An 18,343-nucleotide genomic window follows, 5' to 3' on the forward strand; every position below is an offset into this window, starting at 1 on the left:
TGACATACTGTCGCCCTTTAGTCCCTCTCTCTTGTCTTTCTCTCCTTTATTTTCTTTCTTGAAAGCCTAAATTTGTGATTGGTTGAGAGATGGCACACACGTAAGTACTAGCATCCCTCCTCACATGCTCTCACTCTGCTAGAAAGTGCGGTGCCGCACAGCGTTTGGAGGCAGGAACAAACCATTACATGTAAATAGAGAGGGGTGTACAGAGGCTTTGGATAATTAACTTTTGGCAGAAAAAAAGTTAAATGAATCGTAAGTTTAGTGATTACATTATGAATTAACGTTATATTAATGTTAATTGTTGATGATTGATGAAAGGTTACTTAAACATTTTTTCTTAATGTTCTAAAAATGTTTGGGGCCCCTGTCAGTCACGGGCCCTTAGAATCGTCCTAACCTTTCACCCCCCCTGTGTGTTAAGGATGTACTTCAAAGACTTCTAAAGCATTACAGCAAATGATAAAATAATGTGAGAACAGGAAAAAGGATGAGTGTGCGAACGGAGCAAGGAGACTGAAAATAGAAGAAAAACAAGGTCATAAAACAGGTTACAGTGCCGTTTAGCCGGGCTCGGTGTCAGCCGAGGATATAGCCTCTTCAAGCGCTGAATGTGCAGACGTGTAAAAAAGAAGTGCACGGCATTGGGAATGTGGACATGTATCATGTCATGCCTCATGGAGCAGTTTTGGTGATCCCGCACATTTAATGATTGAGTTAAACACATAAGTAAACATTCAGGTTGCTCATTCATACTGTAGGGCAATACCACTAGATCTTCACTCAAAGTCATTGAATCTGGGGGATAAATCTCTTCAATATGTATTAGCAGCTTGAAGGAGCATTCTGTTTGAAGGGGAATAATAGGGCAGAGGCACACTTCCAGGGTCAAAAAGAAAATCCATGTTTTCATAGTGAAGGACTGCACTGAACGGCTTAAATCTTGCTTTTTACGTTATAATAACAAGAGCAAGGTAGAAGATCTGCTGGCGAGAGCTACAACTCCCTCCTGCCGACCATATGCTTTTCATCCTTCTTCCTCTTTACCTTAGGCTAAGCAAACATTGCTCCCTGCCCTCATCCATCCATGTAAGCCCCACTAGGACCTGTTGGATCAGATGGCAAACAATTAGTTTGAGAACCAACAAAACTCCTCTTCCTGAAAAATAATCACCCACAGCAGGGTTAAGGCAATTTTCATTTCTGTTGCTCAGCCACCAGAAAACGTGCTTTTGCAAAAACATTCAGCCGACTGCTTCAGCAGCTATGAAGGCTGCATTCCAACACGTGTATCATGCAAAACGTCTTTGTCTTACTTCACAACTCACTGTGTTGATTTCATTTGGGATGATTGTTACCTAATTAATTCTGATGCAGATGATGTTTTCTGAATGAGGGCTTCAACTCATGATTATTTTAATCATTCATTAATTGGTGTTTATATTTTACAAAAAAAAATCCAGTTTAAGAAACTCCAAGAGGATATCTTTAAATGTATTGTTTTGTCAGTCTAAATATAATAGCATTAAAAACATCAAAGCCGCAAATCTCTATATTTCAGAGCTGAAATCACGTTTTTCTGGCATTTTTGGATGAAAAGTTAGTTCACGCTCTATCAATTATTCAATTATCAAAATAAGTTTCCGTTTTTGTTGACTAGTCTTTGCAGATCTATTTAGCTTTATAAAGCATGTTTAGGGTAAAGGGTGCAAAATGATGTATTATTCTTGCTACATCAATTAAACTCAACTTACAGCCTTCTACAAGCCTGAAAGAGATCAGTCACCAGTGGTTGCAAAACAGAAGCCAGATGCAATGTCAAAATGAACAAAAGTGCAAGATTATTTGAACAGAACAATATATATATATATATATATATATATACAAAATACCTGAGTGCACTCACCATCAGCTGTAATCAACTGCAGAAAAATGTGTTTTTCGAAGTGAGAGAGCGTGAACTGTAAAGGGCAGAATAAAACCGTGTTTTTCTGCTGCTGCTTGGTAACGCATCTTGCTGCTGACTTCTTTGCTGTTTTAATCTCTAAATGATCAAACACTATTTCAATCTGGTCAAATTATCCTCGGGCAAGTTCAATGCTCTTTTTAAAAAAGACATTCATACATGTTGTGTTAGTGTAGGTTTTCCACAGGTTTGTTTCTGTTAAAGAGTCAAGAGCAGGGTTTCACTGTGCGACAGTCACCTACTTTTGGAAAGACTCCAACCCTATCAAACTTTATAAGTTTAACACTAATTAATTTCACAGCAGCAATGTGAAACATGTGTCTCTGTTTTCCTAGACACATTGATAAACCTGAGCTATATTTGCAGACTGGCGGCTCTCTAAGAGACCTCCATGATGCTGTCAGATGTGGCTGCAGTTATTGCATGATACTTCCCTGATGCAAATCATAAATACATCAAGTCTTGACACCCGAACCCGAACCCCCAACATAAACACATACGTCTTGGAATACTGCTCCTTTTAATTCGTGGTTATATGCTTTTTATGTAACTTAGTGTTGGTTTTAGCTCAGCCTGGACTTGCAGTGATCCTTTAGCCCCTGGCTGAGTGTTCAAACAGGAACCGGCTCGATGAGTACGTCTCACACAGAGACCCTTTTTTTTTTCTCTTCCTCTTTATCAGCACCTTCTATTTATAGTGCCTTTGGCGCAGCTCAGTACAGTATGTTCCATAAAACACAGGCTCTCCTGACCACATCCCCAGGCGTGCTCCTGCAGTCGTCTCCCACTTCTGTATGCATGAGCGTATGGAGAGCTGGAGTTATGTAGACTGGAGGAGTCGCATCCAGTGACATAAACATACACATACATGGACTCACAGAGCCTTGGGCGTGCATGCATTAGGCACACAGGGACACACTTGAGACATAGCACAAGGACATTTAACGTTACAAACAGAAAAGGACAGACACAAATAGTCACAATAAAGCACACAAATATAGCAGGTGATTTATACAAGGATATAAAGACTGGGATGAATAAAGGGACTCATGAGGAAGTCAGTTTGCAGAGGATTATGTATACATTAAAAGGGAGTTTGCAGTATTACAAAGGAGTCTTTCAAAGTTAAACACACAACATGTAAGTGTCTTCCACTAGGGGTCTCTCAATCAAAACAATAACACAAAACGGAGTCCATTGCCATCAGATTCTTCCGGTTAGCATTGACCCTGGTTCAGAAGGTTTTTACCTGAGATCTTATGATCCAGACTTCCAATGACTTCAATCCTTCATCCGTTTAAAATAGTGAATAAAGGCAACCTGGGGTTATCAGGCTTTATCGAAAAAACATCTAACAAGTGCAGCCGGAAAATGTTTCCTAAAACTATCCGTTTCTGTTATAGTAAAATATATATATTTGAGTATTAGAGTGTTAGTTGGCAAAATAACGGCCCTGATAGACATCGACAAAATAATGACTCGCTTCATAAAGAAGATTATCAGCAGATTTTCAGAAAATGAAAATAACTGTTGTCCAAAGCAGCTCTACTTTACAATCTAGTCCTCTCACATTATAGAGATATAACAATTTGGTTTCATTGCTCACAGCCGTTACACAGAAACGGTCTTTATACCCAGTGAAATAACTCTGGGAGCTCACCTCACTGCTTTGTCTCTAGAGGACGACAGAACAAGTCTTTCCTCTGTTTTTCAGCCTAAAGGCAAACGTTTGAAAATTCACATAGAGCTGTATAATGTTATAGGAACAGCCAAATGTAAATTCTATCAGGTTGAGGCTTCGTACAAGGATAAGGTGGTGAGGTCACAGGAACATTACAGACATGGCATTTGATAGATGTGAATTCAGCAGCCTTGCTTGGACTGGCAGTTTGAAGAGAGGTCAAAGGTCTAGGCTGAGACTGTGTGTGGACTGAGAACACTGTAGCCCACTCAGATACATGAACATGCTCAAAATATTCAGGCTTTTTTGCCTTATTTCCAAAAGACAACATTCAGACTTAGCTTTTCTACATGGCTAATGAAAATTAAATCAAAATGATATTGCCTTTGACATGTTGCCGTGACATTTTATTTATTTGTTTTCTCCAGCAGACACAGCAACCCTCTTTCATTCCTTCAAGCCTCTTGAAAAACTGCAAAATGCCCCCAAAAAAAAAAAAAAACTGAGATGTGTGTGTGTCGTTTACATGTCCAAAGAATGTTCCTTTACCAGAATCATTTTTGGCGTTTCCCACATGTTTTAAAACTCAAATGCAACATCGGGAACAATGCTTTTTTCTGAATATCCGAACCCAATATACTGTTAAAATGAACCATATATAAATCAGAAAAATGTCCATATTAGTAATAAAAAGTATTGTATTATTATTATTACTATTATTATTATTATTATTATAGTAAATGGCAGCTCTGGAAGTTGATAAAGGTCAAACGATAGCATTTTGTTAAACAAATCCACATGTATGTAAATATTCTTAACTTAATTGGAAAATTAACTAAATAACTTTAGTATTCAAAGTTAGAAAAAAAATGTTAGTCTACTAGTACAATCTGACAAAAGGGCCAAATACTACACACCCACCCAGGGGGGGGAGGGAATGTCCCACTATGGCTCTAACTCGTCATGGCACGTTGTAACGGGCCCGATAGCTTTTAGAATTGCGTCTTTAATGAGAGGGTGCAGAGCGCGACTCACTGATCTGGAACTCATCCAAACACATTAGGAAAAGGTGGGCTGATACATTCCTGTATCCATTCCCTCTACCTGCTGCGATGAGTAGGAGAACACGTTCATTTAAAATGTACTTTACATGTTTGCACAGGCTTTCACCTGTATGCATGGGGTCTTTATCTTAAATCAAAGTTTAAAACATTCTGTCAAACCAAGCGTTTCTCCCCTCTTAGAAAAGACACAAGGGAAGCTTTGTTGTATTACAAGTTTCAAGACAGGACTCTTCTACACGTTTTCTGAAATGTTTTGTTTCAATATGCAAATAATTCTTGATCTTACCAAATATGTTCTAATTTGCATATATTTCCAGCAGAGTAAGCTTTTGTATTGCTCTATTAATCTGAACATTCTGTCAACAGTTATAAAACAATAAATATGCCATGTTTTTAGAAACAAAGCATTCCATAAATCAGGAAATTAATGCTATACGAGCAAATCTCTGTACAAATATTAAGAATAAAATGAAGGACCAAAGTTATGTGTATGCTGCTAAACTTGAGATAAAAAAATAAAACATATTTTGAGAAAACAACCTTTCTGAATGTATGTTTCATTTGACAGAAGAGGCATTATCTAATACAGACTTTTGGTGTGAAAGCAAAACAAATATGAATGTAGGCCTGTAGGGTCTTGCCTTTATGGTGCATATGTAAAGAGATTGAACCCAATCCTCCCAGAAAATCTTCCACATGCGTGCATAAAACTCAAACCAGACTGCACTAAGTGTCATAGTGGAACTAACGGTTGGGACCACGTGGAGAGCTACAGTAAAAGAGTGTCCACTGTCTGCAGCCGGCCAGCGTTCCTAACCCCGGGCGCTTTCATGCGCTCGCCTCCTCTCCACCTTTATTGGAGTCCTCTAAAGTTCACTTCAATTGTGTGGCGAAGGAGTAGGAGTAGTGGAATAGTTATGGCCCGACAACAAAAGTGCTGGAATGCTCTTCTCTAACTGGTAAATGCTGCCCACCACTCCCCCTTCATTTCTGCCCTCTTGTCCGTCTCAAATGTTTCTGTTCATTGTGTTGATTCTCTTCTTTTCTGTGTCTTTGCGCCTCTAGGAATAGCAGTCTGTTTTTCATTATGTGCACTGTATCCAGAGCTTTGTAGCCTTGTTTACAGCAATTTGGACATAACACTAAACATGCTGGATACAGAAAAAAGGGCTTTTGTTTGGCATCTCAGAGAGGTGCCTATAGCCACAAAGAGAACCTTTCTTGGGCCAGAGAGAGAGCTATGAAATGAACACCGACCCTTTGCACCCACAGCTATGGGTTGAGATTATCGCTCTGCCAGGGCGCACACTGTCAGATTCTACTCAGCGCAGATACATATAACCGACCATATGCCGTCATAAACACCCAGTATAGTACAGCATGAGCAAGCATGTTCTAACATGCCCTCTCTCAGAGCGTGTCCTACTTTACCTCCGACCAACATATGCCGTACTGTACAGAGCCACTTATCTGCGCTGATGTTTCACTCATTAACCTTTTAAACCGGCAGACGCTCAGTTCGCCTGTCCTCAGCGAGAGGGTGAAAGACCCTGTGAGGTCTTAGTGAGCCATAATCCCAAACAGCTGAGCCCTGATAGGGCGATACTGAGCAAACAGAGCCAGGGCACAGACAAGGAAAGAAGTTAGCGAGTACTTTGCAGTGCAGTGGGAGACTGTATATGACATATATAATGTGGCGGGGCCCAACTGTCTGCGCAGGAGCTTGTGTTCATATCACTCCCTGCTGCACCTGTTCTGCGCCTCAATTTAAAGCGCCTTGGGGAAAGATTAAGCAGGGGGAGGAGACACCAAGAGGGACAACATGTAATGCAAGAATGTGGCCCCTTATAACTGTAGGAACTTCTACATGACAAGTATACCCAGAACTGCTCTCCGTCCTCACATCAGCGTGACCCACTGATGTGTGACCGGATGTATGCAGCATTAAATCTAGCAGATAGAAGGGGGGGATTCATCAGGCTCGCTCACAAGATGCTTCACATGAAGCGACTCACTGTATGCACGGTTATCAGCAGTTTAGGATTTCCTGAAACGTGAGTTCAATGCCTTGCTTGTTTAGCATTTAATTGTTATTTATTGATTATTTTCTTCAGCAAATTAACGTTTAATAGCCAAGACAAAGAGGTGTCAGAATTTACGTGAAAATTTGGAGACGGTAAGATGAAAGCACTAGCCCACAACAGTCCTTCTGTATTTATGGTAATTACACACAGAACAAAGACAGAATGTCCTCACCAAAAACTTTGTTCAAATATAACAACAAAGCATCCGGCCGGGACAGCGGAGCCGCATTTCACATCCTCTCCATCACCTAGAGTCAGCGAGAGTTTCTTTTACCCTTGATCATGGTCATTACATTTGTGGATAGAGGACATCAAAATGTATGTTTAATTCATTTATGTGTGTTGTTTTTATTCTGACATGCAGAGTATGAGCTGTCAGAAATTGACTGTAGTTAAACAGTGCTTTGGTGTTTGAGTTTCCACCCGAATGATGATGTTTATCATAGTATTTGATTTGAAAATGCGATAACAAAACCTTTTGGTGCTTTTGTTTACCATGATCTATGCCTTTCTTTCCCACAATCCTTGACTGCACTTCAGGGAGCCCTCATATGAATGTTTTTTTTAACGGTCAACACAAAAAACATGTTTTCCTTCCGATAGGGGATCAGATTATAACCACATATGGGTTGTTTTTGGAGGGCAGTGATAAAAGACCTATTTTGATGTCAAGTACTTGTTGAAACTACAACCCTGCTGATGAATAGTGACTGATTATCTGGTTGCGCTTGAAAATCAGAGATGACAACAGCCTAAGGACAACAATAACGATATTTGTATATATCAAATACAAATTGATTAGATTTTGATTACAATTTGAATCAACCGTCATTTTGATTGTCGGTTGATTGTTTTTTCTTTTGATTGCTTGATTTTCAAGTCTAAAGAAAGGACAGAAAATTGTGAAAAATGCCCTTAAAATATCTGGAAATAAAAAGTATATATTTTTTTTTTATAAAAGCTTAGCAGTCAAGCAGTTGGATTGGATAAATTATGATATAGTGCAGTAAATAACAATTACTCCAAGCTTATATAACAGCTACATTATCTTTCAATACATTGCCAGATCTATAAAACATCAGAAAACTGCCCATCCAATTGCTATAAGCCCGAGGTAAATCATATCATCTCTTTTTCTGTCCAACCCAAACATACATTCAAATGTATATTTAAAACAAATAGACAGGAAATGCAATCTCACGTCTGAGAAGATGGAACGGTCAAATGTGATATTGTTGGTTTTGAAATATGAGTTTAACAATGATTAATGCAGGTTAATTAATTTGTCAGTCAACTAATTATCGCAGTTTGACATTTAGAATTCATTTATTATAAATATTTTAAAAATGATATCCTTATACCAACACTAACTCAACATATTAATATCATACTGATGTACACTTTAAATGCTGTCAGAGCACAAAAGCAATACATGTAAATATACAAAAAGATTGCAAAATAAGCCCTTAAACTCACACGTCTTTCCACAGATAGTCACACAGAGGTGTAGATGGGAATAATCTAAATGCATGACCTTGACAGTCACGTTAATGTTCACTGCAGGCACCGGCCGTGACACTTTACCATGATGTGATTACCAGCGAGGTCCTGAACACAGCGGCTTCAATTAAAATGTTTCATTACCATCTATATCAGATGCCCCATCATGCCCGGCAATAACAAATTGGAGCGTTATTCGATCCCCTTAGACCCTGGGAACGTGTTACTGCCATCACAGGTTTAGAGCTCTGCAGCTGCTAACGCCAGGACCAGGTAGCGTCTTTCATTTTACAATAACGACCAAAGATAAGGCTCCATATAAACATCCTGCTATCTCGATTCCATGTGTACAGCTAGGGAGAAAAAATGTATTTTGTCTACAGAACCTGGAAAATGTTCCCGTCGGACTAGCTGTCACTGCTTTGTCAGGAAACAGGAGCTCCCAGTGAAAATGGGTAACTTAGAACAAAGCGTCCAGTCTGGTTTGCAACAAGAAGTCATTCATTGTTAATCAGAAACTAGAGAGCATTTGATACAATCATATCTGTTTCACACCCTGATATCCAGTTGGATGTGTGACAGGAGCTGCGGCAGCGGCCAGCGATTCATAGGGGCTGATGTGGAACCTGGACATGTTTCATATCGCTGAGCTGTGATCACAGGTTACAGAGCAGAGGGTTCGGACACTCACACTGCAAATTGCTTCACTTTTTTTCAATCTTTCGTGCAAACTTTTCAGCTGTCATCACACCAAACGCTGTAATTGACATGTCAAACTCGCCTTGAGATTTTCTTAGGACAGTCTGAATGTCACAAGTATCTCAGACACGCAAATGAAATACCAAGCGATGAACTATGTCCATATTGTTTTAACCAAATGCTTCATTTTAAAGATTCTGTTAATTGAATCTTTATTTTTGTATTTTAATTGAACTAATAAAACCTTTTCCAAAGGGTTTGGTGTGGTTAATGGATATTTAAAATCCTGAGGGCTTTTTTATTATTAGCATGTGAAAATGTTATTATTAATTGTTTATTTCATGTTTATTTTGGCAATAAATGTGATATATTTATCATGTTTTTTGGGAATGTAACAAACCAATCCCAAATGGAATCGTTTTAATAATCTATTTAAAACCTTATGACAACAACGTTTTTCACTAGTTAATTAAGAAAATACTGCAGACTACTAAAAACAAATAAAGGAACCTAGATGGCAGAAATCATTTGTGTCAAATAGCTTGAGTTTGTTCATCTGCAAAGTGCCACCTGTAAGCAGGGGGCCATGAGGCTAAAAAAATACTTGTAGGAGCGTGACACTGCTTTTAAAATTAGATGATCAAAGTTGAAAGCTCATTTAGATCGGTATTTGACGGCCCTAACCAATATTAACACAAACACTGTCGACCTACTGATGCCAGTGGTTTGCACTTTTTCACTTGAGCCTACTTAACAACCCAGAAAGTTTGGGTTTGATAGAGAAGAACACAACGTCAGAATGAATGAAATTGTGGAGTATTGACAGAAAGCTACAAAAGAGGAACATTTTCAGCGAGCGGAGACAAAACCACTTCCTTTCATTGAATGAGAGAACTGTCCAAGAAACCGCAGTTTCACAAAACACCGCCCCCTCTATCTCTACTACGTGGCAACCTAATATAACAGCTTCAGTGTGTTTATGCTCCAAAACAATATTAGCATATAGCAGAAAGCACTTGCCGTACAGAACTCTACACCACGTCCCAGTTGATCTAAGACGCAGGTAAAGCCACCAATCACAGTATTAACACAACCTCACATTGACAAACTAATTCAAAATGCTATTAGCTTGAGACATTACTCAGTTATTGTTTCCTCTGTTTCTGGAAATGTCATTTAGCAGCATGCTTTGTAATTGTCTTTCTGAATTAATCCCTGGATTAGTAAAAAAGAAAAAAACGATATTCTGTCTAGACATCCGAGAGCCTCAAGGCAAGTTATTAAGTTAGGTTATTGATCACCAAGAATAAATGCTTATTCAAATGCCACTAAAAGAGGAGGGCCGAGCATTAATATAGAGACAGCTTCTGCTCAAATCCGTCTGACTGTAATGCTTTCACTTTTAAATGTCACTGTGTCTGTCTTCTGCACAGCATTAACGTTCATAAAGCGTACTTCTTCCGGTTAGTCCCCAGCAGGCAGGGCTCGGATGGCCATTTGAGAAATTCAATTCACCTAAATTGAAATTGGGGTTTAGTGCGGGAGCAGTCCAAAAGCGTGCACTGGGATTACCCAACCAGGTGGTGAGTCAAACTATCGGAGAATCAAAGTAATTTTACCTCTGGCTCCAGCCCACTCTGTTTACCCCGAGCTGCTTTACGCACCCCCCGCTGCTCCCTGGTTGGAGATAAATGTCAGCAGAGCTCAGAGATGATCTTTGTATGAATTCAAATGATTTTAGACTCTGTGTTTGTATTTGCTTGTGTGCATGTGTATGTTTGTACATATTTGTCCGTTTGATGAATGTGTGTGCTTGTTTGTATTTACGTCTGTGAATGTGTGTCCAGGTGGGGTGTGTTTGTCTGTGTGTGTCAGAGCGAGGCAGTGATTCCCCTGATGGGCATGACAGATGGGAAGGGAGAGGCTCAGCTTGTTCTCTGTGCCACCTGAGAAGCAGGGGGGCGGCGTGTGTGTGCCGGTGCAGCGGCCATGTTCACCTCTCATCAGTTTGACAGAAGCCAGACGGACAGAAACCACTTTGCTTTGATTCATGTACTAGCCTCTCAAATAGGCCGGCTAATTGCTGATGGGAAATTGCCCCACACTGCACATCAGAAAAGTGAGTACTATAACTGGAGTGAGGTCCTGTTTTGGATGTTGTTGTTTTATGTGCAAAACATTCATTTGTAACGTTTGATTACTGTCACTTTGACTACAAATGGCAGCTATCTCAGCTAATCAAGTTCTGTTACAATGGAAACATATCTGCACAGAGAAGAGTGTTATGAGTAGTTGCAGATCAACCAATTTGCACACCTCAGAGAATCCCACTTACATGTGGTGCGAACCTCAGCATCAAACAAGTTGATCTAACTTCCTGTAAGATGTACAAAAACATTTGGGTGACACCAAAAAACAGCCATGCTAAATGTCTAAGAACAACACACCTGCAGTCATTCTTTATGTATATATATATATATATATATATATATATATATATATATATATATATATATATATATACATACATGCCAGAATGAAACTCTGCAAGCCAGTGTATACATTAGGCCAAAAACAACAAAGCCCCACTCACTAATATCTAACATTAGAAGTGCTTTTGTGTTTTACAAAGGCCAACAAATAACTTGTGTTGATTGTGGTACACAAGTGTCAGGATTTCCCAGTACGTTTTTTATTCATATTTCAATAACTTAGGCTTATCAGCTTCTGAATCCAGACTGTTCACATTTGTAAAACGTCATCATTAAAAGAAGGTAAGCAAAAGTGAGTATGCTACTCCTTTTCTTTAATGTGTCAGCTGTTATGTCAATGCATCTGATATATATTTGATCATCATTTCAAATGCCTTTTCATCTCAATCTTCAGGTGCAGATTGTTAATATTAATGACTCAAAAGTGCCACAAAAAACTGCAACTGCCTTCCAAGATAAGAAAAGGTGACTACAGATCTCACTTCAATGCTTGAGTTACATTCAAACACATTTTACTTTTACTGAATTGAGTAAAGTATCGAGAAACCCCACCTTAACAGTTACTGCTGCGTATCTGCCTATTCAGCGTGGGGCCTTGAGTGCAGATAAAAGTCATGAAATTGCAACATGAAGAGGTTCATAAGTCAGCATAAACACTGGTGTCAAACCGAGGTGTGAGATGTCACTGTGGAACGGCATGCTAGGCTCCAGACTGTGGCCATGCCGGAGAGCAAAAGTGCAAGTTCATCACTGTGCAGAGTAACGTTCTTCAGGAGGAGAGCTGACTGCTGCAGCCTGGGGTCTGTGAACTGTGCAGCGCCAAACTGGCCCACAGCCAGCAGATGGAAAGAAACACTGGCTCCAAAAAATCTGTTGCAGCACCCGGCTAATTCCAGTGTGTCCATTTACTGCCTTGTCAGCCCGAGTGATTCCTTCGATGCAGACATGTTTATCCCTGCTGCACAGAGGTGACGGAGGGCTCAGACAAGACAACATACATATTGTTATTCTAGAGAATATTCAAAGTGGGATGTGTTAGATTTCCCAAAAGGGTATGTGATTGCAACTCAGAATCACTGGCTATGACAAAATGCAAAGATTGTGACATTTAAGTTGTAAACTAAGGCTGGCACAATACAACACACTTGCAGTCTACATATGATCCTGTGATGCTGCTCAGGTGGCAGACAAAGAAACTGGGCTCATACATCTTATCTGTGAAGACGAGGAGAGGCTCTCAGAAGGAGAGCTGAAGCCTTGTGGTTATTGGGTTGGATCATTTTCTAATCTACAGGCAAAAAGCAGGGGATACTGATCAACATGTGAGTGAGCTGAACATATGTTCTGTACAGCTCAGATGTACTATACATACAGGATCTGATATCTGCACCTGTGGTAATGAGACACTGTTTTCCAGCATGGAAAAATAAAACCAGCCCCACCTCCCCTTCAGTCCTTTGAATCTGCGACACGAACAAGGTATCAACGTGACACGCACTCACAGATTCGATTGATGTAGGTTCACAGTTAATGAAGAATGTGCTGAAACAGGAATAGTGTGACTTGGTGGCAAACATGTCAACCTCCAGAGGTGTGCTCAAAACTTGTGAAAACATGTCTTACCTTGGTGGTCAGTCGTGTTTACTCTGCCGTTGTTTCTTTACATTTCATCCCAGCTTTCATCCAAACGTAGCTCTCAGGGAACTCTGTAATCAGATCAGAGAGACAATCTGTGATTCCTTGACATCTTTGCCAACAAAAGACAAACATCCAGCGGGCCAAATGCTCTCGGGAGTGAAAAGGCTTACGGATAGATCCTGCTAGCCAAATCCTACAGATAGCCCAGTGTTTCCCCTACCATTGTCTTGGCGGGGCGCTGCGCCCTGCCAACTGAGCCCCGCGCCCTGCCTGAAATTCAAGTGTTTTTGTTTTTGTTTTATTTAAATTTTTGTTTTTTATTATTATTTAAAATATATATATATATATATACCTGTATATATATATAGCACCAAATTGCAACTGAAGTAATCTATCTACGGTCACGTTTCACATTGAACATGTGCTCTTTTAAACTAAACGCCTATGTTATTTATCCAATGTGCATGTTTCAGTGTCCACTGCCTTGCGTGTTCACATTCTCCCTCCGCTCTGTTTCTGAAGGGCGGGGCTCCGCTCCCCCCCCCCCCCCCCCCCCACACACACACACACACACACACACACACACGCGAATGCACACACTCACAATCAGAGACAAGAGCGGAGGAAAGGAGGAGAACAACAGCTCTGCATTCTAAAAATAGCTCACAGGTGGTGAGCAGGTACCGCGGTTTTGAACTAAAGTATTGAATTTGACAGAAAACAACAATGAAACGCCAGCAGAAGAATAGTCCAATGAGTTGGGTGAAAAAAAAGACAGGAGATGTGAGTTGGTTCAATCAGTAAATTAGCTCAGGATAATTGGATGTTCTGTCTACACCTGTTGATCTGAGGCTAATGCAGGATTTGCTAGCTTGATACTACCGGCATCTAGCGGCAGTGACTCAACAAATTGCCACTTAAAAGGTATCGTCAGCAATGTATGACAAGCAGACTGCTTGTTTAATGTTAGACTCACACCAATAGCTCAATATGATCATAACACGATTGCTTTCATATCAGAGATCAGATGAGGTGGAGCTGCCTCCAGCAATAGAGGATGAGGCAGAGAGAAGCAGCAGCAGCACATCGTTGCAGCAGGTATGTTATATGCTGTAGTCAGGTGATTTAAATGTATCAATGAAAGGAAGAAGTGTAGGCTACATGATAAGAAGGGAATACAGTTTGAATTGAAGTAATAAAGTACAGTGTAACACTGTACTTTATTACTTTTTAATGTACACATTCTTTGTTACTGTACGATATCAATAACAATAATCCACAGCTCCTCTCTGCTCCAGAGGATAAGGCAGTACACCTAGGGGAAACACTGGATAGCCACAGCTCTGCACAAGGAGATCCACATGGCCACTGATGCATGCATGCACTGCCAAATCAGGGATGACATGGGAGGAGTCTCAGAGTTCACCAGAGGAAAATCCCTGAAGGAGGTGCAAGGTTTTCTTGTATATGCAAACCAATGTTAGATTTGCATGTGACCAGCTTACCACTAAAAGGCTTAGTAGTTTAATCCTTTAGCCAAATGAAGTGTCTAACTTAAGGCTGGCCTAAAGGAATCAAAGGGAGTTTATAGTAGGAACCTTACTGGACTTTTAAAAAGGCCAGGAGAGCACAGTACAGGAATTCATTGATGGAAATAGATATTCTGCTCTTAATGGCACAGGTATTAATCCTCTCTGGCTACTTTACTGCTACAAGGTCTATTATTAACACCTGTTTTTTTTCTTCAATAAAAGGAAGGCTTCAGGCGTTATTAGCAACCAGCCAGGTTGAACACCTGTACTTGAACCCAAGATGTCTTAATGTGAACAATTAGAAGTCACACCTCAATACGCAACTTGAAGGTTAAGATGAGCAATGCACTGGGGAATGTGAGAGGGATCAGAACTGAACAGACTGTTAAGTAGACTGTTCCTGAGGAAGAGCACACATGCTTGACATACCTGGGCAGAAACCATGACTATTGAAGTCAATTAGATTACATTGCGCATCATACTCAATCATCTCATCCTGAACAGGATCTAAACTGCCTATTTGCATTTGTTTTAAATAAAGCCACTGGCAGAGGCAAATTCAATAAGGCTTCACATCTGTTTTCACACACAAATATTTGAACACAGTCAAATAAACAGCAACAAACACAAACAACACGTACAAACATTTCAATATTCACATCTGACATCACGAAATAATCTCTTTGTGACGACATATCTAGATATGTACGGTATTGTGGTGAAGGAAAGAGCACCTATTGGCATAGTTAAAGAAAATATGTCAAAACCACAACTAAATGCTTTCGTCATGTTAAGGCAAGCCTAAAACATTTTTGTAAGTGTTTTTCCTTAACCTCCTGTCATTCAAGAATTTACTTTGTTTCAGCTCTGATTGAGAAACCATTCAATCAAACACAATAACGTCATCATTATGGCGTGTGTGTTTGGCATCCAAGTAGCACAACAACATTCTCACCTTTCCACCTGACTTGGCAGGCGGCACACACAGCGCCACTCCTATCTCCAGCGCCACTCCTAGCATTAAGAAGATAATACATTATTATTCTTGGATGCACAAAAACGTAGCTGCTTTTTTGGAGGCATTATCAACAGAAGGCACAGACTTGACAGTGTTTCTTTTATAGCAGATTTGACTCAACTGTTGCTGTCTCACAAATCACAAGTCGATACAGAGAAGCTGTCCCTAGGTGTAGCCTTTTTTTAGGGCAAATAACGTGTTTAAATATTGAAATACTGCAAATAGTGCATATCAAAAGTAACCGCTTAACCATGATCATGTCTAAAATATATGCTGCCTCACATTTTGGAAGGCAGTGAATGCATCTGATTCTCTGGCTAATCCATATGCTAAGCCAGCTCTCAGCCCCGCGGGGAGAGATAAATATGCATCGACACAGGCGGGACAGATAAGAGGGCCAGCTGCTTGGAGTCAGGGTTAAACCTGACAGCCCTCAAGCTCATATACAGAATATATTCTGTGTGTTCATATTACCCACAGAGAGAGATACAAGCTAGTACTGTCCGTAGAGGACGTACGGCAATGACTCAAAACTGTTTATAAGCTAACTGTAAAGCAACTTCTGAAATGCGTCTTCACCTTGAGCCACAAGGCTTAGTATTGAGTTGTGGAGGGAAGCCTGAAATAAGTTAGCATTTTATCCCTTGCTCATCTTAAAGTCAATGTTGTTTATAGCAGTACTTTAGCCATTTACACGTCAACTTTAGGGTTAAAATCCTGCTACAAGTTTTCCTGCTGAGCAAAAGGTGCCACAAATATAAAAGTGTGTTGACCACAGTTCACGTTTTCTGCAATATTACACAATCCAATTGAAGAATCACATTGCTTTACAGCATGGGACCCCTTGCTATGCTAACTTTCAAGTCAGCCAAATGAAATACGTCATCACTGCACCACTCTATTGCAAACCCAATTATTGACCACTGAAAGTCACTGTGACAAGGTGACTTTCAGATAAACAGATGAAACAAACAAAAAAGACTGATGGATACTTGGATAGTCCTTCCACTCTTGTAGCTAATAAAAAGGAGACTGGGGTTAGCTTAGTTTAGCACAAAGACTGGAAGCAAGCAGAACCATCTAAACAAAAACATGAAAATGATAAGAACTGAAGCTTGCAAGTTATTGCATGTTTTTGGTTGTTTAATCTGCATACCTTTGTCTTGTTTAATTGAATATTTTCTTCAATTTTTCATGTATAGTAACAACCTCAAACAGAGAGAAGGGATGCATTGTAATAGATAGTGCATTAATTGTAATAGATATTGCATTAATTGTAATAGCGATTTTCTACCTGCAGTTCCTGGGCAGAGAGAGAAACTGAAATGTTAGAATTAAACAGTATGTTTCATTCAGTAAGCTTTAGGGTACTGGTATGCATATCTTGAACTTTGGACAGACCAAGGCAAACTGCTTTTCCTGGGGAGAGCCTTTTTGCTAAGCTAGGAAACCATAACTCCAGCCCTATAATAAACACAAAGAAACTGAAATAATCTTTATCTTTGAATGATTTTCTCTTTTAGAAACAAGGAAATCTAGCAAGATTTCAAACTATTCTATTAAAGAGACTTAAGTATTATTGTTTATAAGCTTTCCATGCCATCCACTAGCAGAACGTTTGGATTTTCAAAGTAAGAGAAAGCATTTACAAACCTATACAGGACAGCACAATTGACAGGGGACATAATCATTTGTCCAGCAGCAAACAATAACAATGTCCAAAAAATGTCCCCTTACAAGATGACAAGCCTTAAAGGACAGTCTTAAAAACACAGCACTGACAGAAAATCTTTCCGTAGACTTTTTAAGACAGAGCAGTGACTGAATAACAGAACAAAGGAATGCTTATTACTAGCAACGTTCAAAACATTCTTGAACAACCTGCGAAAAAAGGTGAGATTTATGGTCTATTGGCAGAATCATGTTTAAACGAGAAAAGAATTCAAGGACAAGATGACCAACAGCTGAATTCTCAGCCAATGCTTTTTCCCTTTGAAAAGCACAAATTGAGTTTGTAAACACCTCAAGTTTCAAGGCTTTAATTGGTCATAGGAACATAGCTACATTGTAGTTATGACGATGAAAATCTTAGGTCACAGGGACTTCGTTTTACTGCAGAATTTCTTCAACCTGTCAGATTAATGTGTGTCTTATTTTCAATCAGTCTTAATAAGAAAAGTTGTCTCATATTCAGGCCGATGTGGTATTTATATAAGCCTCGTCTGCTCTGAAATCATCCACTTGACAGTGAGAGACCGCATATTTTCAGTAAATACCTGCTCATTCAATCAAGCCAAAAATAAAATAACTTCACCCTCTATGCTTGTATGCAAAGCTCATTTATACTTAATCAACTATTTTCCTTCTCTCTTACTCCAACGTGTCTAACTTATCGGTATGCCAGTCCTGCTGATCACAATTTTGTAGGCAGACTGTGAAGCTTAATCTCCAAAATAAAAAATTATATATCTCTTGTAGAATGACAGCATCTACAAACACTAGAGTGCAACCTTCCTTAATCGTTTTAGACAAATCTGACGTTTGGGACAGAGCTGTTTGTCCAAGGCTTAGTTTTATAAACACATCAAGCTCTTCTATTTTACAATGACAAGGGGCCATGTGTTGAGAAATCTGTGCTTTTCAAATTGTTTTCGTTGTTATCCGTC

At 39.6% G+C, this 18,343-nt stretch overlaps 1 protein-coding gene across 5 annotated transcripts in view; it reads right to left on the reverse strand.

Annotated features, from left to right (window-relative positions):
• thrab (thyroid hormone receptor alpha b) overlaps positions 1-18,343 on the reverse strand; it is a 216,573-nt gene that overhangs the window by 104,450 nt on the left and 93,780 nt on the right. For 4 of the 5 annotated variants that reach the window (XM_079660061.1, XM_079660059.1, XM_079660060.1 and 1 more), the window contains one exon: positions 13,113-13,195. The gene's annotated coding sequence lies outside the window, so the exon portion shown is untranslated. Of the gene's footprint in view, positions 1-13,112; positions 13,196-15,614; positions 15,674-18,343 lie in introns of all 5 variants that reach the window. The other variant, XM_079660062.1, reaches the window with a different exon arrangement.

Source organism: Notothenia rossii (genome assembly GCF_949606895.1).
Source record: "Notothenia rossii genome assembly, chromosome: 11".
In the NCBI taxonomy this organism is placed as follows: Eukaryota; Metazoa; Chordata; class Actinopteri; order Perciformes; family Nototheniidae; genus Notothenia; species Notothenia rossii.